Source organism: Gorilla gorilla, chromosome 11 (assembly GCF_029281585.2).
Source record: "Gorilla gorilla gorilla isolate KB3781 chromosome 11, NHGRI_mGorGor1-v2.1_pri, whole genome shotgun sequence".
Taxonomy (NCBI): domain Eukaryota; kingdom Metazoa; phylum Chordata; class Mammalia; order Primates; family Hominidae; genus Gorilla; species Gorilla gorilla.
Window position 1 is genome coordinate 60282963 of NC_073235.2, and position 18810 is coordinate 60301772.

Below are 18810 nucleotides of genomic sequence, written 5' to 3' on the forward strand. Positions count from 1 at the left end.
ACTTAATCTGGTCTCTATCTCAGTTCTCTATGACAGTCTAGTACAGGAGGTATCTTTCAGAAAGACTAGGAGTTACATAATGTTAGTGTGGACATGATTTACTTACAGAGTACAACCATGTACTTGTAGTTCTGAAGGTCCGTTCAAGTGGAATTACAGGTTATATTGGCTACTTACAGTGAAATGAGCCTTCCCAAATGACAAGTGTTCTAAAACCATTACAGAAACTAGAGATTGCACATATTATTAATGCAAGCACCAAAGAAGAGTAAGAAAACAGTAGACTTAACATCGCTTATTTCTACTGGTTCTTCCTTAAACACTTTACTAGAGAAAAGTAGTAATATTCAGTTCAATCTGACATGAAACAATCTCCTCAAATTCAAAATTTGAAAATATTTGAAAAACGGATTTGCAACTACTGTCATAGATAGTAAACATTATCCTGAGTGGCTTGAGACTTTCATTGATGATAATATGATTCCACTGCCATTAGCAACACCTTAAATATTTTATCCTTATTTAATTGCTATTTTATGTATGTTTTATAATATGTACTTATTTATTTTATATAAAATGTATGGCCAATTTACACATTGAGGGTGCATCAGAAAACTTTTTATGGGATATGTCATCACAAACCATTGAAAATTGCTGAACTAAACTATTTCTTATCTCAGTCTTATCTGAATTCCCAGTCCTTCATTAATGCATTCATGCATTCAAGAACTACTCAAAACCTACTATGTGCTACATATTAGGAACCTAAAATAGTAAATATAAACAGGGTCCTTGCTATCGTGGCACTTACAAGATATGTCTATGGTGGTAATCAAATAATCATCCAAGATTGCATAATTAAAAACTGAATAAGAGTTGGGAAGAAACATAGTTAAAATAACTGTGTTAACAAAACAACTTGAGACTTTCTGGAGGGTGCAGAGGTTCCCTGGGGAGGTAACATCTGAAAAGAATCAGGAATCAGAAGGATGAGTAGAGGTACTAGGAAAAGGGTAAGTGTGTTGGGAGGTGTGGTGGGAGAGGGTGAATACAGGACACAGATAGGGTAATATTTAAGGGAAAAGGCACTTCTATTGAGGTGCCTGTGGCCAGAGCAAGCATGGTGTGCCCTGAGGACTTAAGGCAAACCTCAGGATTGAAAAAACGCAAGAATGGCCAGGACACAAAGGGTCTGGAAGAGTCACAAAGAGTCGGCGAATACCCAAGAAGGCTAGAGAGGAAGGCAAAGGTCAGAACGGAGGTAAGGCACTCTAGGCACTCTACTCACCTATCTTCATTGCCCCCTTGGCTCTCACCATCATTCCACAGTTCCTCAGTCCCCACTACCCATTATTATCACCCCCACCAGCCACTTTCGGTCTATCTCTGGACATCTGTACGTGATGCTCCCTATGATTGGGCCCTTCTTTCAGGGCCCAACCTACTGAATTCCTACTCATCCCGTAAGTCTCAATGGCTTCTCTAAAGGCTACCACCTTCTAGAAGCCTGTCTAAACCCTTAAGTACTCTCTGCTCATTCTCATAGATCACTTGAAGTTTCACTCATACAAATAATCCTAATTAATAATTATGTATTCATACCTGTGTGTGCTTTTGAACATCTGTCTCTGTCACTAGACTGTAAATTCCATGGGAGGAAAATCTATAGTCTATCTTGTTCATCACTGCCAGAGCCAAGTAGGTGCACATTTAATAACAGTTTAATTAGAATTTTTCCTGAATTAGTCAACTCAATTTAAGTTTAAATTCTAAAGAATTAGTAGCACCCCTTCCCCACCATGCACACAGACACACACAGAGGGACCTGCAAAGGAATGGCAAGATTAAGAGATTTATCATCTCTATAACTTTAATCTGTAGAATTTAGCTCAAGTAATAGTAAAAGTCAACAGTTAACAAGCTTCAAATCAAGACTCCTTTAACTATTAAAAAAAAAAATCTAAGAAACAATCACCACTGGCATATTTTCCACGTCACAAAGCCAGCAAAAGCCCACGTCCCAAATACCTATTAACAGATTATCATTGTGCGAACAAAATTAAAACAATAATTTAGGCTCATAAATAGAAGACAGAAAAAGAATTATAAATTCAGACCCTCAAACAGTAGGGACTAATTCCGTCTCTAGTGTTTAAAGACAGCTCAAAATCTGCCAAAAATCTTTGGGAAAAAAGTCAACTTACTCGTTGCCATTTTGTTCAGGGTCTGCAGTGCTTATCCTGACCAGTAAACTCAGCTATTAAAAACAGCACCCCCAAAAGGAAAGTAAAAAAGAACGTGGAAAGGGGAATGTTCTGGTACTTCCTGACCATATTTCAATTATAAGAAACATCAATATGCTAAAATCTCAACCCGAAGTCCCAAGGATCTATTTTTAATTTTAAAATATACTAAAAAGAAAATTGCATTTTTAAAAGTAAAATTTCAATTCTCCTGCTCTCAAATATTTTTGGCTAAGGAGCATTCATATGTAAGTTGGCAAGAAAGAGAAACTAGTAGTGGAAAATGGGAGTGGCAATAATTCAATAGTTCTGGGATTGCCTTACTCCAGTATTTTTAAAATGTTTTTGGTCTCAGAATCTCTTTAAACTCTTGAAAATTACTGAGAAGCGTGTGTATGTAGGCTACATCTCTTGATATTTACAGTGTTAAAAATGTAAACAGAATTTTAAAAATATTATATTCATAATAAAATAACAATAACATACTACCTTATTTTTTTATTTTAAAAGAGCTATGATGTATTTTTTAAAAACATGTTATGAGAAAAGTGGCATTGTTTTCCTGCTTTTTCGAAAATCTCTGTTTAATAAAACACAGCTGGATTCTCATATATGATCTACATTCATTCTGTCACAACATGTACTGGCTGAAGTATATATAGAAAATCCAGTATCACACATATCATTGGAAGAAGGAGGACCTTGTGAAACCCCTGAGAAAGTCTCAGGCACCTTTGGAGTTCTTGGACAACACTTCAAGTAACTGCCTTAGTCCTTAAATGCTCAGTCTTTGTACTATATCAGATAACCAGATGGTACCAGATATTTTAGACTGAGCACTTAGCGGATACCTGACAAAAATGACACTGTTCTACAGTTTTAGAAATTTCATTAACCTCTCTAACATCACAGACGTCAACAAGTCCAACAGTCAAGGAATAAAGCTTTAATTTTTTTTAATGTTGGAATAATATTTTATGAATACAGCTAAATATTTTTTAAATGGGATATAAACTTGTATGAAGGTAGTCATAGCTGCATATCTTGCTTGGGTTCAACTAAATCCTTGTGCAAGGCTGTAATGCCAAAATCTCTAACTGAAAAATCACAGGCTACTGGGGACTGCAAAATATTATCTGAAGGGTTCAGAGTATGAATCCGTGCCTCTCGTGTACGCACATCTCCCTTCTGTTCTTGGATAAGACCATCTATCCCTGGTAACTGATTTTAGTATGTCAGACACAAGAAAAATCGCTGTTCAGAAAATGGTTAGAGACCTCCTGCCTTAACTAAGGTACCCTTTTTAAATCAATACTGTTTCTTACAATGTCTCAGGCCTACTTTCTTAGAAGACAGAACATTCCCATGACATTCTCCTAAAAACAGACACATCACCAGGGTAGTACAAAACGACTTTCCAAATCCCATGTTACTTTTCAAATTCCACTTAAAGATCAGACTGTATGTAGTTAAGAAGCTAGCGCTTAGCTCAATTTCTAATGTATGTGGGCTTGAAACCAAGTTTGGCACTTTTTTTGCTCATCACAATTTTACAGCTAGATAAAGCCACAGATACCCCACGATGTACTACCCAAAATTTTACTGTGGTATTGGTCACAGAATAACTGAGAATATAATACACTTCTATATGCAACTTTCAGAACCCATATCAGGCAATCTAAGTGCTAATCTATAATACAGCATGTTTCTGAAAACTAGACTTATGGGTAGCATACAGTTAACTATAATATTGAGGATGAGGGGAAAGTTGTAAGATGAACTCTAAAATTCTTTCCCATTGGAAAATTTGACAAAATGTTCATTTATCTTGCCTGATGGCCTAAACTCATTCTTCAATACATACTTTAGTGAGTACCTTCATTCAATAAGGACATTCCTGATACTCTTCTCAATTCAATTTCTAACAATCTGTGAATTAGAAAGAATCTTGGAAGACAGGTCATACAATCACCCACCCCTATTTTGAATGACTTTTACGTCGTCCACATGACGACACGTTCTAACCTATGCTTGCTCACCATTGGTAAGGGCTCTCACTACGATTCCATCACGGTTTTTATCTTTAGGCATTCTGTACTATGCCTTCCATAAGGAAAAAATAATAATTCTCTTTACTATAAAAGGCAGAGGCAATGTGGAAAAATAATTTATGGAATCCTGCTTTTTCTTAGTCTTCTGGGAAGGTAGAATAAACTTGCCTAAGGACACAGGTCAAACCGCAAACCACCAGATCAGAACATTCAGGCCTTAACCCACCACCACTCTACACAACTTTCACTTAACTAGCTAGCCACAGTTTAGCAATCTTGTTCTGTCATCCTTAACAGTTTTTTGTTTGTTTGTTTGGGGTTTTTTTTCTTTTTTCTTTTTTCTTTTTTTTTTTTTTTTTGAGACAAGGTCTTGCTCTGTGGCCCAGGCTGGAGTGCAGTGGGACAACCTCAGCTTACTGCAGCCTCAACCTCCTCGGCTCAAATGATCCTGCTGCCTCAGCCCCTCAAGTAGTGGGGACTACAGGCACATGCCACCATGTCTGACTAATTCTTTTTGTATTTTTTGGTAGAGGTGGGGTTTCACCATGTTTCTCAGTCTGGTCTCGAACTCCTGGGCTTAATCAATCCCCCTGCCTCGGCCTCCCAAAGTGCTGGGATTACAGGTGGGAGCTACCACGCTCCGCCATCCTTAACATTTTATTCAAGCCTCAATTCTTCTGAACTTCAACTGAAAATCTTTATTTTCCTCTTAAAGAACAACATTTACTCATGGTTATTTAATACACCATTCAATCATGCCTTCTTTCCATTTCCCTAACCTTAAACAATTTCATATTACTCTGTGACCGCCAATCATCTCCTCCCTCCCACTGCCCCCAGAAAAGATGTTGATATCATAGAAAAAAACAAGCCCCTTTGATAGTGCATCAGTAGTTTCTAGCCCCCATCCTCCATCCCTACTCTTCAGTTCTCTTGTAAACTCACCCCTCAAAATAAAAACGGAAATTAGTGTAAGGCATATTTGGGGGCAAAGTTAGGCCCAGCAAGGGAAATTGTAGACATGAAACTTTGAAGGAAAATAGACTTCCATCAACCACCACGAAGAGGGGCCAAAATCAGCCACTGTAACTGATTAGATAATACAAGAACAGTCATATCTCTTCTATGCTCAAAAGGCAATGAGCTAACCCAAAGGCAGCTTGTGCCAAACTACCTGGGCCTTTGGGAGGAGTGAAATGAGACATGGGCTGTCAGTAATAGCTGCAAAGAAAGGTTAAACCAAAGCTATCATACCATATAAGTTAAGTCAGGGTCTTTTCTACGGTTCAAAAATGACCTGTTAAATATTTTTAACACCACACTCTGTCGGAACTGGCAATGTGCAAATTGCCAAGGCTTGGTTTTATATAGACTTCACTGCTGCTGGAGGGTTTCTGGCGGGGTGTTACTTTCAGAATATTAGCATGTAATTTGATCTTTCATGATAGATGAATACAAATAGCTTCTTGGACAAGTCCTATAGAACTGAAAACCAGGCCCTGGATCCGTTTATCCTGTAGTTAGAGGAAATAATTATGGATTATTTCAGGAAAGAATGGGTTTTGACTGAGTTACACTATAAACATTCCAGCTGTAACAGATGGACCCTAGATATGGTTTGGGAAGGAAGGGAAGCAAACAATTTGATCTGTAAAATGAAAAAAGATGAAAAAAAGATAAGGCTTAATGTGAAAGAAAGTGAAAGGTCTAGCTTAGGCTACTAGGTAAGAAGCAAAGGCTCCCCAGTAAATTTATTTTAACTGTACACAGAATGAAATTGACTTCGTTACACCCCTTCCAGATATACACAGAATACCTACGCTAAATTTCTGAGAATCCAGTGTTTTGATCACTTGCGTGCCTTACTCGTACCTCAAAACTAGGTGTTATTTCACCAGGTTTGACTATATGGAAACTGTCCCTCATTTTCCACTTCATTCCTTTGTTTCAAATAGCCATGGTCCACCTGCTTTGTTTCAACTGCTAGGACTCCATCATCTCCCTGCTATTTTGCTACATTCTCCAACGCAGCTCACAGCTCACTCCCTATCCCTTGTTTGCAAACTGTGACTGGAACCATTTTTTATTTTTACCTATTGGTAGGAAAAGCCCCATTATTCCTTCCCATAAAGCTCTTCTAGATATGTAATTCTGAAGTTCATTTCAAATCCCGCTTCTTCCCAAAGTCCTCAGGTAGACACTGTCTCAGTCCTCTGTCTCATTTCTAGCTGTGCCTGACCTGACGTTTCCCCTCTAACCTAACAGTGCAGACCTTTCTTTCCCTCCCATGACTTATAAACGGTGTTAGAAGCACTGCTCATCTGACACAGCTGTCCCAATTCTCAGGCTAATGTGATTAATCTATAATAATTTGGGGGGTGGGTATAAGATGAAAGGAATGTCAAGGCCAGAGAGGTACATTTCTCTCTTTCTCTCTCTCTCTCTCTCTCTCTTCCTCTCTCTCTCTCTCTGTCTTTACTGAGAGACACTGGAGCACTTTTCTGTGGTAGTGAGAAACACCACCCTTTATACACTGGCCTAACCAAAGCCTTCCATCTCACTCCCACACTCCAAGCCCATTCCTGTCTCAGACCTTCTCACCCACCCCCATAAACTATATTATCCCACCATATCTTCTTCTTAGCACTTAACAACTAGGTGAGATTTGTCACTTACTTACTAGTTTAAAATAAAATAAATAAATTTTTTATTATGTTTCTCCCTCTTCCACACACCAAAATGTAAGCAACATGAGAGTAAGAACTCTGCCTGGCTCATGGCTACATACTCATGCTTGGCACCTACCAGGTGCACAATATAAATTAAAACATATTCATTTTAACATCTTAGCCTTGGCTACACTTTGGTGTGGAGAGAGGAAGGTGAAGTTTAAGTTTTATATAGCCTAGCAAGGAAATGGGGGGCAGGGGTGGGTTTGTATGTCCCCGGTTTAATATAGTAGCAAGCAGATATTTGAGATAAATTAAAAGATATCATTTGTAACTTGGATTCCAGTTTTCAAGGGTGTCATCCAAGAGAGGCAGCCAAACAAAAAGACGGCTGGCAGACCTTGGGTGTACCAGACAACTCCCTGGTGGACAATATCCCAGTTGGAAGGGATTGCTTGGATCTCTAGTTGCAGACACCAGCTGATAGGCCCAGAGCCATCCCTAATGACCTCTGAGACAGCGTCTGTCTCTTGAATATACATCTCCTACAAGTCAGAAATTGACATATTATCTCCCCTGAAGGCTTCTAACATTTATTGACGCTATTTGGAAAGCCATGCTTCCATGCCTATTAATAACCTTCAGAGAGAACCCCAAGGAAGTGTCAGGAGAAAAATAGATCCAGCTGATGGAAGCCAAAGACTTGACCAGAGGTTACAGTCAGTAATACATTAAAAAAAAAAAAAAAAAACAGAAAGTAGTAACATTTCTGAATTAGATGTTATCTTTTCAGGAGGCTTCAAACAAAATACTTAGCCAATGAATTACAGCAATGTGAGGCAAGAACCCTGGTCTTTACAAAAAGGAACTCTTGAAAGACCCCTTATCTATTTAAATAGACCAGCAGCAGCAACTAACTTTATCTGCACATCAATTTATTCCAAGGAATTTTGCCTACACGGCTGTTATCATTAAACCTTTTATAGTTATTTTTACAGTTATTTAAACTTTGTAAAGTTTCTCCAAGTGACATTAAATAGCAACCAGATCAACCTACTCTAAATAATGGAATCACTAATTAACATTAATCTTGGAAAAGAATTCTCTTAGTGGTCTGTCTCCTCTCCCCTCCCCCGAATAGAATGTGATTAATGGAATTCTCTCACAATTTAGCTTGAAATATGCTTTTGCCAGTCAAGCAGCTAAAGCAGAATCAGATAATTGTGGTATGACTCAACAAACACACAGCTGTTCATTTAAATATATCCATCAAAAGTATAAATATGATCATGAGAAAGAAAACGAGCCATGTACCAGGGTCAGTGCACAAGTTGAATGGGTTAGTATCCGAGTAACCACAACAGAAAACAAGGAGGAGACAGGGAGAGGAGGCAGGGAGAGGTTCTGGATGGATACCGGGTGGAGAGAGACTGGAGAACGGATATAACCAAAAAACCACCCACTCGACCAGAAACACTCACTGACCTAAATAAGAAAACAATGTTAAAAGTAAAAATAAATGCACTCTATGAAGTAGGGAGAAAGAATGAAATCTTAAAAATAGGTGACGCGCCCAAGAACACAAAGGTAGAAAGCCGATAGAGTAGAAAATTATGAATTTGATCTGTTATTAAAAATAAAATGCAGTCAGGCACAGTGGTTCATGCTTGTAATCCCAGCACTTTGGGAGGCTGAGGCAGGAGGATCACTTGAGCCCAGGATCTCAAGACCAGCATGGGCAACACAGTGAGACCCCATCTCTACAAAAAATAAAGAAAATTGGCCAAGCGTGTTGGTGTGGGCCTGTAGTCCCAGCTGCTCTGGAGGCTGGGATGACAAGATTACTTGAGCCCAGGAGTTCAAGGTTACACTGAGCTATGATCATGCCACTGTACTCCAGACTAGGTGACAGAGTGAGACCCTATCTCTAAAAAATATGTAAAATTAAAACTAAAAATAAAACAAAACAAAGACCCCAAGGCAGTGGAAAAGAGGAGAATAGTATTCTCACCTCAGTCCTTGTCCACAACCTTCAAACACTGTGATTATGAAATCATTGTGGAAACGTGGGAATCCTTCCAATAGTCCAAAAGTATAATGACTGAAAAACACCACTCTGTACCAGGCAATCCCTTAAGGAGGTTCTACATATACAAGACTGCCATTTAACATGAGGCAAGGAAATGGAGAAAGAGAAAACTGTAAGAACATGATGGGGGACAGGTGGCAGGGAGGGGTCCCTGTATCCAGTGTGCCAGGCCCCATTCCTTCCTTCTTTCTCAAGGATGGGCCAGAAAGGCCCAATAAGAACTTGAGAAGTAAAGGCACTGAGAAGGCTTTGAGGCCTCTCCTCCCTTAATATGTAATTCAAAATGCTAACAAGTGAAAGAAACATCTAATCCATGATGAACATTTCCAAGCTTTCCCTGAACCATCAAAAATCTCTCTTTCCAAAAAATAATCTCTCTGGCAGTGGGGGGCCTAAGCACATGTGTAGCCAAACTACTCAGTTATCCTGCACTGAAAACCACCCACATCCTTCCCATTTATAGGCAATCTCTCTTACATCATCATAAGCAACAATTTCAACTACCACCACCTCCTCAGCCCCAAGGTCTCCAATATCCACCCTCTTCATCCTTTCACCGAACACTTTCTAGAACAGCAACTACACAGGCTTCCTCCATGTCCCCCATCCAGTCTTCAGTCCACAGTGTTCTGCCTTAGTCAATCCAGTGAAATACCCCTTGTTAAGGTTCTACGTCGTTTTAGTCTTACCTTATCCTTCAGGTTCACAAGGGAGCTTCCTCAAAATATGGATTCCCAAGCCTCACCCCCTAGAGATTTTGATCTGTGACGAGGCCTAGGAATCCCCCACGCCCCAGCAAATCGGGTGATGCTGAGAATGACAAGGAGGTCTCACTCACTGATTATGTAGGATGTGGTGTTGTGACCACCTTCTTCCCTTGGCTTCCTCCCTAGCTGGGATTTGTGGGCTGCACTCTCAGGTATCTTTACTTTTAATGCTTTGATCTTTCTCAGTTTCCTTGCATAGAAGCTTCCTCTTCTGTCACTCATGCCTTAAATCTTGGTTTAGGCCCCACAGCTCAGCCTTTTCTTTTCACTCAGGATGTTACTCGTTTTCTTAGACTCGGGAACCACTGTAGGCCACCAGGCTGGACCACCAGGTTGAGAATGAAATCACCCATTCTTGAGTCATTTCCCCACTCCCTGTCTATTCTTTCCTTATTACCCTCCTCCCCATATGTTCTTTTCTTTCCACTGTTTATAAAATTAATATTTAAATTTTTTATTACAGATAGTTCAAGTTACATAGAAACAGAAAGCGTAATATGCCTTCTTTTAAAATCTTCTAGTTTCAAAAATAAGCAACATTCTACCCCCAGTTTCAAAAATAAGCAGCCTTATTTCCTCCATTCCCATTTTCTTCCTGAGGTATTTTAATGAGAATCACAGATGTCATATCATTTCACCCACAAATTCTCTGACAGATAAGGACTTTTTCTAAACATAACTAAAACCCAACATCTCACCCAACAAAGTTAAAATTATTCCTCCTTCAAATATCATCTAAGAGCTAATCAGTGTTAAATCTGCCCAATTTTCAACAACTAAAACACCCTCCAACAACAACAACAACAACAAAAAGAAGGAGAATGGAAATAGAATACAAAAAAGAAATTGTTTTCAGTTTTCATAACTAGCGGTATAGTGTTAGCATTGTGGCACTTCTGAGAATACTGTGTGTATAATGTGGAAGAAAGCAAATGAGTATCTATGAAGTATTCTATCATCCCCTGTTGTGTTTGAGGACTAGAATTTTGTGTCAAATAAAGGAGATAAAGATGTTATATAGAAAAGTTTAAGTTAAAACCTTATAAACTGAATTTGAATCACAAAGTATCAGAATGAACTCATGAAGTATTTTATAAATATTTAATTCCTGGTTCTGCCCACTAAACGGGCCTAGAAATAAGGACCCACTCAGTAGCAGTGAGCATCCCTGGTGCCCAGATTGTGGTGTTAATATAACATATGCCACTAAAAGAAAAACAAATTGAATTGAACCATGTGGATGCAATCACCAAAATCTAGCAAGAAAGAAGCTGGAGGTCAAATGGCCAGGTTCTTCAACAGAGAAACTGTAAGGGAAAGAAAGGGCTGGAGGGGGAAACCCCAGGTTTAAGAGACTTACAAAACATAAAGAGATAATACGAGACCAATCTGTAGGTCTGAACACCTGGTTGATGGACCCATAAAAAAAAGGCAAGGAGGCAATTACTATAGTGTATATACTACATAATATACTATTTCTTGGCCTGCATGGTGATCACAAAAAAAATTCACCTTGTAATTAACTAAACTATGTATGCTTCTTTTCGTGTTTTATTTTACATTAAAAAAGGTAAAAAGGAAAGGACAAAAGCTGAATACATGTTGTTACAAATATATACACACATACACATACACTAAGCAAGTAACAAGCACTGTGCATCATATATACGCAAACAATTAGCCCAGGTTTGTACATTACAAATAAGTTTGTGCAATAAACTTCTGAAATATCAACTCTTCCTTATCTTCAAACTGAAGAAATTGTTTTTACAAGTTCCAAGTTTATTTTTTAATAGAATAGCAAAATAAGTATGTTTCCTGGTCATAATCAGAAATCATGTATTAAAATAAAATTAACACATCATATAAAGTGGTCCTTCCTCCCACGTACTTCAATAAGTGTCATGGGTCAAAGGATATAGAAAGTCTAGGGTTCAGATCAGTGTTTTTCAAAGGAATTGTGCAACACTATTGTCAAATAAGAAAAATGAACATCATAAAGAGTGAACCTTCACTAATGAAGTCTATACATTTAACAAAATCCCAAAAATAATAGGTTTTCTTCATGGGGGGAGAGGGTGGTAACTGGGTATGATTCTTTTAAAGTTCCTATTTTTAAAACACAAACACACACACACAAGTAATAAAATTCTGTGAAATGGACTTAAAATGGGGAGACTTACCCCATGAAAAAGAAAAAAAAAAACTAAGCCTCAAAAGTTAAAACAATGCGATTCTGCTGCATGAATAGGCAGACAGATTAATGAAACTAAACGGTTATCCCAGAAATAGACCAAAATCTATATGGGAATTTATACTATAAAAGAAACCAAAGGAGAAAAGTTAGGACTGTTCAGTAAAATTGGAATGACTAGCCAATATGGCAGAGACTGCTAATTTTCCACTAAAATCCCTTCTTTCCTTCTTCTTGGGTACAAGGCGGCCAACACAGACTTCACTTTTCAGTCTGCATTGCGGCTAGATGTACCCATATAACGAAGTTCTCATCACTATAGTTTTCATCTGTAGTGATGTCTGCCGTTTCTGATCACTAGCCCTGGACCTTCTTCTTTGCCCTTCCCATGGAGAGGACCCAGATACAGCAGCAACTCAGATATGACCATGCAGATAATCACAGCAACAATTACTAGAACCACAGGACAGAAGGAACTCAAGCCTCTGAATGATCAGTGGATGTGGGAGGTTCTGCTGACCTGTTTTGCTTACACAGGGACTGTTAAGTGAAGAAAAAATAAACTTTTGTGTTCTTTGAACCATAGCATATTTCAGTCCCTTGGTTACAGCAATTCAACCTAACCCTAATTAATACAGCATCTAGAGAAAAATTCATTTGAATTCATACCTAATATTTCAGATGGATCAAAGACTTAAATCTAAAAAAACCCCACATGACATTAGAATGAACCAGGAGATAGTAGGTTTTTAAATCTAAAAATGAAAGGTCTTTTAACTACGATACTAGGATGTTGATCATTTCCTCCAATGTAAGTAAGAACGTAACTTCCGCTGTGGAGCAAGAATTGGGGTCTGTTTTTTACATTACTGTATAGCCTGGTGCCTAGAACAAGTTCTCATACACAAGAGGCATTCAATAAATAATTGTTGCTTGAATAAATTGGCGATTTTAACTATATAAAATTTGTAATAACCTGCACAACAAAGTAATAATTATTTCTATACAAATGGCCAACGGAGAAAAATATAAATAGCACATATCACAAGGATAAAAAGGGGGGACCGATAATTTTGATGTCATATTTTGATAATAAAAATCATAACCAAACAGCAAAATAGACAACGAACACAAGCATAGAAAGATAACTAGAAATAAAAGTGGCTTTTAAACTTATGAAAAGATGCTCAATCTCAATCAAACTAAGAAAAATGCAAATTAAAGCACATTAAACTGCCATTTTTTACCTATTGCTTTGGCAAATAAATAAAATAATCACTTGGGAGTCATACTTGACAGGCAAGGGCATGAGAAAACTGTTCTCACCCATCGTTGTTAAATCTAAAATCTGTCAAGGTCTATAAACAGAGCAACTTGGCAATAAATTTCTGCCAAAATTATAATGTGTGTAACCTTTGACCCAGCAATTCTACTAGAAATGGATCCCATAGATACACTCACACGTTTGAAATGATGTATATTCAAAGTTATTCCCTATAGCTTTGTTCACGATAATAAAAACTGGAAATGATCTATATACCCATCAATATTGTTAAGTAAATGACAGCACATCTCTACAATGGAATACCAGGTATCTACTAAAAATGAATGCGCTGGACACGGTGGGTCACACCTGTAATCCCAGCACTTTGGGAGGCCGAGGTGGGTGGACCACCTGAGGTCAGGAGAGCGTGACCATCCTGGCTAACACGGTGAAACCCTGTCTCTACTGAAAATACAAAAAATTAGCAGGGCGTGGTGGCAGGCACCTGTAGGTAGTCCCAGCTAATTGGGAGGCTGAGGCAGGAGAATGTCGTGAACCCGGGAGGCAGAGCTTGCAGTGAGCCAAGATGGCGCCACTGCACTCCAGCCTGGGCAACAGAGCAAGACTCTGTCTCAAAAAAATAAATAAATAAAAAGAATGCAGCGCTACTATGGAAGAACTTCCAAGAAAAATTATTTCAATAAGAAAACGTATAAAACCATGGATACTGTTATCATGTGTGTAAAAGAAAAATTGTAATATCTATAGGTTATATGCATGTATATTATATATACTCTGAAATCACTGAAAGAATACACAAGAAAATGGTAATACAGCGGCTGTTTCTAGAAAGGCCACTGGGTACTTGGGAGACAGAGAAGGGAGACTTAGTTTTCACTCTACACTCTTTTGTGCCTTTTTAATCTTGTATACATTAATTATATTACCTTTCTAAAAATAAATACTTTATAAAATAAGAAAAATACAAATATTCATTGCCAACACCAGATACCGGAAAACTTCTCTGGTGACTCTCACTGTTAACCACATTAGGAAACTACTGAGCTGAACAATTTTAACCCTGTTTCATAATTAAGAATCACAGGGGTAGCAATTAACTACAGCCATCATCTCCTTCTCCCTTAAATAAATATATACACAAAATAAAGTCTGTCTCCTAATTCCATTTCTGTTATTCATTACTTCCTCTTAAAACTAATTCAACCTCACACCACCTTAAATGGGCATAAAAGTGTCTCAAAATGCTCAAAGGATGGTAGCCAGAACTAACAACTATGCTAATATATTAACAGCCTCCAAAAAATAAAAATTTCACAAAACTGACACCTTGGCAGCAGCCCCAAGCCGTGCATCGTCTGCCTTGGAAAATAAAAACATACATCCTTAGTGACCAAAAGTCCAATGTCAACAGTCATGGCCTTGGTTTTGTCCCTAATGTGAAAGGTCTCCTGCCTACCCCCTTTAAATAATGAACTAACCTCTCACTTGAGGACTGGTGATTATTACAGTACAGCCATTTAAGGGACACTAGGCAGGGATTACTCACCCTGAGATTAAATTCTGCTTAAAAGGAAAAATATCCACAATATACCAAGTCAAGCCAAAAAGCAAGTTGTAAAATAGAATGTATGGTCCTGTTCCACCAATTTTTAACATAATTAATATGCATATTTGTTTATATATAAAAATACCTGTATAAGAAAAGGTTTGTAAATGGGAAAGTTTGTATTCCAAGATTTTAGCCAAAGGTGAAAGAGAGAAGGGAAGAACTTTTATCTTTATATATGGCTATACTTTATACTGTTTCGTATTATCTGAAATGAAATAATCAAAATTAACTTTTACATAAAATATAAAGCTATGGGGGGCTAAGGCAGAAGGATTACTTGAGGCCAGCAGTTCAACACCAGCCTGGGCAACATAGTGAGACTCTGTCTCCAAAAAAAAAACAAACGACAAAAAAAAAAATAGCCAGGTGTGGTTGTGTACATCTATAGTCCTAGTTACTTGGGAGGCTGAGGCAGGAGGATCCCTTGAGCCCAGGAGTTTGAGGCTGCAGGGTGCCATGATTGCATCACTGCTCTCCAGCCTAGGCAACAGAGTGAGACCCTGCCTCAAAATAGTAATAATAATAATAATAATAAGGCTGTTTTATAATAATACATTGGACTTTCCTTTAAAAAGAATGCACCTAACAGCCACATCAGAGACTTTCCTCAAAAGCGTTAAATCTAAGGAGGCTGCACAGACCAACCCTGGCAGAATTTAATCCCCAATTCCTCGCTTCTGTCTCCACATACATGGTTCAAACCATATCTGAGCAACTCAAATGTCAAATTCAGAAAGACACACACATCAACATTTTGCACTTCAGGCTTCCCCTCACAAAACATCTTACTGACTCTATTCCAAGTAGGTATTCATATTACCCCCATAACTTATCATACTCTTAAAAGCATTTCATCCTGGATAGCGAGACTTTTTTTTTTTTTTTTTGATACAAGGTCTTGTTCTGTTGCCCAGTCTGGGCTGCAGTGGTGCAATCACGGCTCACTGAAGCCTCAACTTCCCAGATTCAAGTAATCCATGTGCCTCAGCCTCTCAAGTAGCTGGGAATACACGAACCTGCCAACACACCTGGCTAATTTTTTTTTTCTTTTTTGTAGAGACGGAGTCTCACTATGTTTTCCAGGCTGGTCTCAAACTCCTGGGCATAACCAATCTTCCTACTTTGGCCTCCCAAAGCACTGGGATTAGAGGCATGAGCCACCATGCCTGGCTCAAGGCTTCTTTATGCTTTCAAAGCACTCCACGGGAAATGTATTATTAAAATGTAGTTCTGGAAAAGGTAAATGCATGGACACAGCAAAAAGCCCAGCGATTGCCAAGGGCTAGTGGGGATGGGAAATGAATAGGTAGAACACGGAGATCTTTAGGGCACTGAAACTACTCTCTATAATATTACAATGGTAGATGCATGTCATTACTCATTTGTCCAAACCCACAGAATGTACAACACCAAGACTGAGCCTAATGTAAACTATTGCCTTTGGGTGATAATGATATGTCGAAGTAGGTTCATTGATTGTAGTAAATGTACTACTCTGGTGTGGGATATTGACAGTAGGGGAGGTGTTGGGGAGATAGATGAGAACCCTTTCTATTTTCTGCTCAATTTTGCTGTGAATCTAAAACTGCTCTAAAAGAAATAAGGTCTATTTTAAAAGAAAAAATTAGGGCCGGGCACAGTGGCTCACACCTGTAATCCCATCATGTTGGGAGGCCAAGGCAGGTGGATCACGAGGTCAGGAGTTCGAGACCAGCCTGGCCAATATGGTGAAACCCCGTCTCTACTAATAATACAAAAAAAATTAGCCGGCTGTGGCAGCACGCACCTGTAGTCCCAGCTACTCAAGAGGCTGAGGCAGGAGAATAGCGTGACCCTGGGAGGCAGAGGTTGCAGTGAACCGAGATCACACCACTGCACTCCAGCCTAGGTGACAGAATGAGACTCCGTCTCAAAAAAAAAAAACAAAAGAAAAGAAAAACTTAATGTAGTGGCCCTGTAAGGTGAAAAGGATGGCAGGGGCATTTTATAGGCAGGGAAACACTAGTAGTATTTATTTGAAAAACTTGGCCAAATTTAAAGAATAGCTGTGCAGATCCACCCAACAAAGCCTACTATGAAGGCAACGCCAGAACTAAGAACTATTAGGCTGGTCCTAACTTTCTTACATTGGATTCATATAAAAAAACAAAATAATCATTTGTGGCAAAGAATTTACCCTGTAGATTTGATCTCTGCCAAGGAGTATTAAAAGAAGTGATTTGTTGAAGTGGCTGCACTGCTGGTTCTGGCAATGCCGTTCTGAGAGCTCCTGGGTAAAGCTTACTCAGCTACCTTAACGCAGGCTCCTGGTCACATCTGCCCACAGTCCTTCAAGCCGCGTGCCCTCGTTCAGAGCTTCTCTCACTCTGGTCACTGGGGTACTCGGGGAGTAGAAGAGGCGTTCCTGGGATTATGAGTTCTCCAGCAGCTCTCACTTTGGCAGTGTGACGCTTACCAATGCTCCAGGCTGCAGAGGGAAAGAAGAAAGAAAACCAGCTAAGCAGAAGAAAATCCTGCAGTTGTGAATGCAGTGGCTAAAGGAAGTGCACATTTGGCACGCCTTTCAATTAGGACCACAAAACAAAGCTGATCTACAAGTGCAGCAAGTACAGAAAAGTTTGAAAACACTGATAGGAAGAGTGTGGAGGTTATGGATCTATACTGGTCTTTAAGTATTTTTCTAAACACAAAAACCAGTAAGATCTGCAGTCAGCACATTTCAAAATCAAGTTCTTTTAAAGCCTATACACTATGTACTCTAGCCCTTTCCTCTCTTTCCCTTGCCACACACAAAATCAAAAATTTTGACCCTGCATGTACTATTGTGTGCATTTGAGGGAGGCGGATCACGAGGTCAGGAGTTCAAGACCAGTCTGGCCAAAATAGTGAAACCCCGTCTGTACTAAAAATACAAAATTAGCTGGGTGTGGTGGCGTATTCCTGTAATCCCGGCTAGTCGGGAGGCTGAGGCAGGAGAATCGCTTGAACCTGAAAGGCGGAGGTTACGGTGAGCCGAGATCACGCCATTCCACTCCAGCCTGGACAACAAGAGCGAAACTCCGTCTCAAAAAAAAAAAAAAAAAGTTTGAGCAGTACAAACTACAGAATGAAAAGTCTTTCTCCTGTTCCAAGATCCCTGGCCCCTCCTAGAGGCATCCAGTATACCAGAGTAACCAATTTCTTGTATATCCACTCAAATATATCTGATTTTGGTCTATTTTCAAGCAACAATCTCTGGCATAGACAGATCTGGTTCAAAGGCTCATAAAACAATGGTGGGGAAGGAGTACAAAGCGGAAGGGAAGAGGAGGGGAGCTCTAGATAACTAATAAAAAACAAAAACCCACCCAGGCCCCATTTTCCTTTAGGAAGACTTGAAAAACATCAACATTTGCCAAAGGAAGAGGAAATTTTTATTAGAACCAAACTTTCCCATTCAAATAGTTAAGTAACACAAAACTCTGAAGAACTTACTGCCTTCAGAAAACAGCGCCTTTTTTTTTTAACCTCAAGGAATATTTTGCCAAGAAAACCTTCACATAAATAAATCTAAGCAGAAAACAAGCCCCAAATGCAGCATTCTGCAATAATTATGGGGAAAAATCTTCCCATCCACCTTGGAATTCAAGGGAAATGTTTTACAGATACTATCAAACCGTTCCTCACTTCAGCTTAAATTGAGGCTCACAATCTATTTGAAAAGAAAATCTAGACACGTAAGGCACAGTAAGAATAAGACATGTAAAACTATCTTCCATAGGGAGGTCAACCAGAAATTTGTCTTTTTCAGCAATCACTTAGCAAAGTGAAAGAGCAAAAATGCATTTCTAAAGTGGGCATCCTTAAAAACAAACTCATCAGCTGAGCAGCACCCGCAAACCCTTGAGTTTCAGAACAAACTGT

General features: G+C 38.9%; 1 protein-coding gene across 11 annotated transcripts in view; it reads right to left on the minus strand.

The window, feature by feature from the left end:
* The window catches only part of ACVR1 (activin A receptor type 1), a 140280-nt gene that overhangs the window by 64812 nt on the left and 56658 nt on the right, over nt 1–18810 (minus strand). For 7 of the 11 annotated variants that reach the window (XM_031008816.3, XM_063694851.1, XM_004032673.5 and 4 more), the window contains one exon: nt 17200–17374. The gene's annotated coding sequence lies outside the window, so the exon portion shown is untranslated. Of the gene's footprint in view, nt 1–2204; nt 3031–17083; nt 17375–18810 lie in introns of those variants that run through there. The other 4 variants (XM_019022788.4, XM_063694853.1, XM_063694854.1 and 1 more) reach the window with 2 other exon arrangements.